The following is a 7,157-nucleotide window of genomic DNA, read 5'->3' on the forward strand; positions in this document are numbered from 1 at the left end:
TAGCATGACCTGGAACCCAGGGGAAGCATTTCAGCCTCTTTGATGCTAATCTGAACCACCAAACCTTTTAAGGTTCACTTAGTGCTGCCAGCAACACCCAACCCCAGCGGCCATTAGTGGTCTCCTGGGAGGTATCTCAGCCTCTTGGGATTTGACAGGGAAACAATAAAGTCTGCAGTGGAGCCGAGTTTCAGCTGTGCCCGTCTGCTTAAATAACAGGTGGTAAATGATAGTTTCCTTCAATTGTAGCTGTTCATGACTACTCATGAAGTCATAGAATGATCTCACCTCAGTTATTCACCATGTTCTTTCTTCTACCTGGCACAGCGAAGATGTTTTTCTTTCTAACAATAGAGAATAAAAACAAAAACAAACCCCTTTCTATTAATGCAGATCTAACACACACACAGTGCACAACAGAAGCATCCCTTGTTTCTGGCTCTAGCTGCGGCATCTGAAGGGTTTTCCTTATAAAAGGCAGAAAGACAGGCCACCACCTTCCTTTTAAAGTGGTCTCTTGTCATGGCAGGGGTCTGGGATTTGTCTCCCTGGCTGCTAAGTGCTCTGCTGCCAGGCAAGGACAGGATATCCCTGTCTCCGGATCCTCACAGTCAAGGGAAACCCTTGCTCATGGCAAGACCTTAGAGACGAGGACTTCAGTCTGAGCCTGAGACTCCACAACCACGTGGAACAGAGGGCGTTGGTGGGAGATGTTCATCACTCAGTATTTGTTCCCAAGGCTGGTGGGAGCATGTTGAAGCAGTCCAAGTCCCTATCCCTGGAGGTATTTAAAAGCGGTGTAGCTGTGGTGCTTAGGGCCATGGTTTAGTGGTGGACTTGGCAGTGTTAGGTTACTGGTTGAACATGACGATCTTAAAGGTCTTTTCCAACCTAAATGATTCTGCAAGGTTTCCACATCCATCCTGAATGGGCCACCCTGGAGCAGAGACCAGCTAGCTGCCTCCTTACCCATCCCCGTGGGGACAGCTACAGCGTGCCAGGGGTAGAGGAAGGTGTTTCTGGGCTCACTAGGAGGAGGAAGAGGAGGTAAGAAGTAGTCAGGACAGAAAGCGGAAAGGCCACCAACCACTTGCACAAGCACTGTGGAAAAGCACATCCATGCGAGTGGGGATCCATGACAGAGCGGGTGTACGTGCTGGCTGCCAGAGAAGGGGCTGCAACCTGAGGAATGGAAAGGAAAAGGAGTATGATGGGGTCATGGAAAAATCCTTATGCAAAAGGGAGAACAATGAAAGAAGAAAGGGGTGCCTTGTGGAGGCAAATGGGAGTAAAGATAGGCCAGTAAGGCTGAAGAGCTGAATCAATTTGCTAAATCAGTGTGAAGCCTCGACTTTCACAAGGACAGCGCTGTTGACTTCAAAGGCAGAATGGGTTATGAGAAAGAGGGTCAGGAAACGGAAGTTACTGCCATCCATGTTTTGATAGCTGTAACGTCAAGAAGCATTTAGTAAACTTGAGTTCAAGGAAGGCACTGGGACAGGTGGGAAGGTAAAAAGAGGGCTGGTATCTCTGAAGGAACTGATGCGTGCCCCTGGCAGCAAATATCTCCAAGAAATCTGCCAAGTCAGAAGACAACCAGGGTGTCCAAAGAGCAGCAAGGGCAGGATGGTGAGAGAGGGAAAGGCAGCTGAAGGGAGGGCTGCTGTGGAGTTCCTCCATGCGCAGGATATAATATTTATTTATGGCATCAACACAAGATGTTGGACAATGAACTTACACGGTGGGGAGGACGAGGACATCCTGCAGAAAGAATAGGTTGAGCTTTAGGACTTGAGTAATGGTGGCCAAATGACGTGAAATGCTACCGGATTTAAGGGGTGTACTTTAGGATAGGCCACAACGTTGCTGTAAGCCAGGACTTCGTCAGCTGAAAGTGACGGAGAAAGCGGAGCAGGAGCAGAAGGAGGAGTGATGACTGAGAAACAGCAAGGCAGACGCAAGCCTGGCATGCAAGGAAACAATTGCTTCCTACTCTTTGTAAAAGCTGGCAGAAAGCACATTTTAAAAGCAGAACTGTTGTTTCAAATGCAGCTTTGCAGCAGCTTTCTGTGGATGCGCAACGGCCGACTTAACAACCGCTCAAGTACGTCTTATCCTTGATGGGCACTGGTCTAAATATGCCCACATTTTACACCTAAAATACAAGTCATATGACAGATTTTCCATGGCCTTTAAAGTTATTTTGAGTCAAGGACGTGTACCTCAAAAATCACAGCTCTCTAGTACAGAATTTTTAACTCAGCTTTGAAGCATTTGGATACATAAGGTCACCGCTTTGTTGCCACTAAAAATCTCAAAGCAGCGACTGCAGTTTGCTTCACCCCAACGTTTAGAAACGGAGATGGGAAAATATTTTACAACCCACAACAGTTTTTGCTTGCTGTCATTTAAAAGCGTTATAATCACAGACTTCATAGAGCAGCACGCACCAGCCCAGACGTTGTGAACTCCTCAGTCTCTCTGAAGGCTTTGAAAGCCATTCATCGCGGGCTGCTTTAAAAATAAAATAAACACACCTTTCTCTTCTTTAAAAAAAAAATAAAATAAAAGGATGCCTTTGAAAAAGTTTATGACTAGATGTTTACCAATGAAATTTGCATAGAGAACTTATTACTGAATAAAAGATCATGAAGACATTTGTCAGCTTTTTTCACCCTGGAGAACTATGAAAAAAAGTTCATGACAAAAGCAACTGGACTTTCAAGTTGGAAAAGATTGTTTCTGTAAAAGGAGATGGGAGAGGAGAAGAGAAAGTTGTTGCTGAAATGGTTGGGCTGCTGTGTAAAATTCAAGAGTCAGGTGGAAGCGTCTCATCTGGGATGTTCAGGCACGTTACAATGAGAAGAAAACATCGGCAATGGAGGATTTTTTTTTTTAATCAGCTTCTGCAATGGTTAGTTAAACCCAAGGGTGTAGCAGGCTCCTGTGAAGTAGGCTTGGGAAAATATGATATCCTCGTACCTGGAGCAGAAGCAAAAGGTGACTGGAACAGTCTTTTCAAATGCCATTTCAGCCTTTCTATCGCCAGGCTATTACTCTGGACTTCAGGAAATAAAGTCACTGCAGACCCATGCCCACCTCCTGTGGTTGCCCGGACCAGGACTACGACTGTTACTGTTGTCTGGAGAACCTTTGGAAGGATGAAAAGGTTTTCCCTTGGTGACGAACCAGCCATCACCTTAAGGATTTGCTGGGTCATGATAACCATGGACCTCCTCACCATCACAGATATGACCGGTGGATTCATCTGTCAGTGCATTAACACAAGCAATGTGCAATAACTATTTGTGAGGCATATTTCCATATTTGTAACTTGTTGCATCCCCATCCATGGAAAAAACAACATCTGTTACCTTTACACATGATGAAGTACATCCTGCCTCTATCCATAGGCCCTCTATCACAGCATCATTGCTATTTAAGGAGTGTCAGACCAGAGCAGATGTGCCTCATTTTGTCATGCCAATGTATCATTAGGCTTCACCTTTCTCCCCAGAAAGCTAGGGACAATACTATGATGGCTTAAAAAAAAAAAAAAGCATCAGGTGAGACTTACCCTCACTAGATACTTGTGATGCAGGTATAGAAGGCATATTCCGTACATTTGTTGAAAAGCTGCAGCTTGTCTGAAGAGGGACTGGAGTTGAGAAAATCCCATTAAAGAAGATGCTCCCTCCTCAATCACCTGTTACAGAAGCCACCTTCAGACCCTGTGACGAATGGCGCAGATCACCACCCTGTGTTGTACTTTTGCCAGGAGACCACGAAGGATGTTGGAAGGTGTTTTCTGTTGGGACACCCTTGGTTTGGAAGCTGGTATTGGGTTTGAGGAATTATCCAGGGGTCTACACCCTTCCCCAAAACTTAGGTAACTGGTAGAGTGACACAGCAGTGGCACTTTTACCACCCGTTTTCAATATGCTTATCAAAGGTAGTCCCCTTGGAGGGGCAGATCCGCAACTACGGGAGCAGAGCCCCATGACAATCCTGAGCAGATGGATGCAGCCGCTGGGGAACCTCTTTCTTCAAGACAAATGACCTTTTGGATGCAAAAGCTCAGCTGCATAATGGCAAAAGCACCTGCCATTTCCTAAGCCTAGGAGGCACCTCACATGAGCCTCTCCCAGTTTTGTGTGCACAGCTTGGCCAGGGCTGTGCCTCCCCCAGACCACATAGGGATATGTGCTTGCTAGCAGCCTGGCCAGCTCTTGGGAGAGCTTGTTTTTGGGACAGCCACCCACACTGTGAGCATTAATTACAGTAAGTCCCCCTCCCCTTGCACATTGCACATGTATTTTTCCATGTGGTTGATGGAAGACAAATCCCACTAATCCCCTAACATGCAGCCGGCATTGCACAGGGGCATTTACAATGCAACTGGTGCAGGTAAACAAGCACAAGCTCAGGCTCCTCCTTGCTTTGGGAACACGCTGGCCCTGGGAGACACCTTGCCTGCCTCTGCCCTCTTTCCTTGGGGGGAATTCAGTAGCCACAATCCCATGCTTGGAGTGAGGAACACGGGAACAGGAATACACGGCATCAGGGCTTTGCCAGCCACTGTTAATGCAGGCCAAATTTATAGCAATAAACCAGAGCAGACACACACATACTTTTAAAACTCCACATGAACAGGGTAAGATGCCCACAGCCCTTTATCAAGAGAGAGAGGAGCGAACGAGATGCTCCTGGACATGCTCCACAGCAGTTTTCTTTCTCATGGCCCACAGCCCTAGGGACCTCAGAGTGCAGGGATGAAAATACCCGCTGCTGTGACTGGCCCAGAGCATCCCAGCTGGCAGCATTTAATCAAGGAAAGTTTTTGCCTCCCAAGGCCATACTTCTCCCCCTCCACATACACACCAAGCAAAATGTGCTTTCCTAAAAGCACTACGAAGCATTTCTAGGCAGGATGCTTGGGGGGCTGTGGTTGGGACCAGGGACGAGCTGTGGGCAGGTGCCCAGGCTGTCAGGGTGGGCTTTCCTTACAAATGGTGGCAAAGGGTCATCTCCGAACAGGTTTTCAAAGTGCAAGGCAGCCAGATGGGGTTGCAAGTTGTGAAAGACCAACATGAAGTTTCAGACATTCCTGGACCATTTCAAAACGTGTTTCGACGAGCCTAGTCACATGGGGGTTTTTGCAAGGCCTTTTATGATTATATCTCTCAGTAGAAGACTCACAACTGCTTTAAAGAAAGAAAGAAAAACAAACAAAAAGATGCAATTTAACTCCAAATATCTGAAGAGAGTAACTAGGGAACCCAACTTTGGAAAACACACTGCAGTGTTTATTTGAAGATAAAAACCACCGCTGCAAACCACTCGGGTCTGATTTAGATTATAAAGGGTGTTTGGTTTGGTTATATAAACGCAAGGGGTGTTTTAAAATCTTCCAGCAAGTCCCTTCCAGCAGCGCTACGCGCAACAGAAACAAAGCGCTGGGTTCAGCCAGTGCTTTCGCCAGCCCCCTCCGCCGGCAGGGAGGTTTTATGAGCATGGGGTTGAATTCAGGGTGGCCCATGGCCCCTCCGACCGAGAGCAGGGCAATACACAGGGAAACAAAGCACTGCCCCCAGCAGCTCAGAGGTATCCCCTGCCAAGGAGGTATGAGAGTCGCAGGGACCTCTGCACCTGACGCAAAGGACGTTCTCCAAAGGCCAGACTTCTCCCACCTCCAAAAAAAGATACCCGGTGTGTTTGAAGCAGAGGGCTATTGTTAAGGGAAATATAAGGTCCCTTCCAGCGTCCAGCTCTGCATCCACGCTCCTCCCATTGCCATCACCTGCCAGCTTGGTGAAGACTTGTTCAGTGTCATCCTGCTCACAAGCAGAATCCATTCAGTCACCTACACTAACCACGTGGCTGTTGTTCCTGAGGAACAACAGGGCTGCCTTCCCCAGAGTTAATAAAACTGCACTTGCAAAGCAAGGCCTTGGAGAGCAACCACAAAACCTTGTCTGGCACAAAAGACAACGTTCGCTCAGTATTACACACGTTTGTTACAAAGCCGCTTTTACTGTGGATGCCAGGACACCCAGGAACTATGGAAAAACACTTTTCCACAATGGCATTTCGCCACAAAGGACTAGTGGGAAGCAGGACATGGGCTTTGCTATGGATTACCTTCCCCTCCATCCTTGGACCTTGGCTGCTGTTAAACCTCCTTGTTGAAACTCTCCGCTTTGCTGACTGGTGAGAGAGGAGACTGCAGCAAGCTGTAGCACAAGAACACATGCTCTCGACCTCCTATGGTAAGTCACCTAGGGCAGTGGCTGTTGGAAAGGCAAGAGATGCTCAGACATGGCATGCCATCTCCAGACTGACTAAGTGTGCAGATGGCCTTGGCCTCCTTCAGTGCAGCGCTAGGACTAACTTTCTTCCAATACATTTTTTTTAAATGGTTGGCAAGTGCAACTCACAACCATTCATCTCTAGTTGTCCTGATCACCTAAGGCAGCCCAACCGAGTAGGAAATGTATAGCTCTACTTTATGAAGAGCACTTCCAAAGCATCGCCATAACACTCCCTTTTATATCTGTTCAATTCTGCATGAGCCTAAAATGTCAGTCTGACATACCAAGCACCTGCTTCAGGCTTCTACATAACTCATGTTTCATTTACACTCCTCTCATTGCATCAGTGCTAAAAGCAGAGAAGAAAGCTCGAGAGCCAAGATTTGCTCCTCGAGATTAGAAGATGGGCAACTAATGTCAGGAAGACATCGGACATTTGGAGAGACTTCTGCACTAGGAGGAGATTACAGCATCAGGGGCAGAGAGCCTGTGGACCTGCCATCCCTGGAGGTTTCTAAGACTCAGCTAGACAAACCCACAGTAACCTGAACTAGTGCTGGCAATAATCCTGCTTAAATGAAGAGGCTGGACTAGAGACCGCCAGAGGTTCCTTTGAACCAGCACATCTATGATTTTGTTTCCAAATACAAGATAGGTATAAAGAAGGCACAGAAAAGGGTACCTTTAGTTTAACAAAAAGGGGCAAGAATATTCTCAGCCTGGTTATATCAGGCAAGGTCACTGCATTCCTCAGTATTTTATGTTATTTGAAATGGAGCTGCTGCATAATTTGAGAGGTTTTTCATTATATATGAAGTTGAACCATCTCTGAAATAGTTCCTGCTG

This window comes from Egretta garzetta, unplaced genomic scaffold (genome assembly GCF_000687185.1).
Source record: "Egretta garzetta isolate BGI_Z169 unplaced genomic scaffold, ASM68718v1 scaffold85, whole genome shotgun sequence".
Classification (NCBI taxonomy): Eukaryota; Metazoa; Chordata; class Aves; order Pelecaniformes; family Ardeidae; genus Egretta; species Egretta garzetta.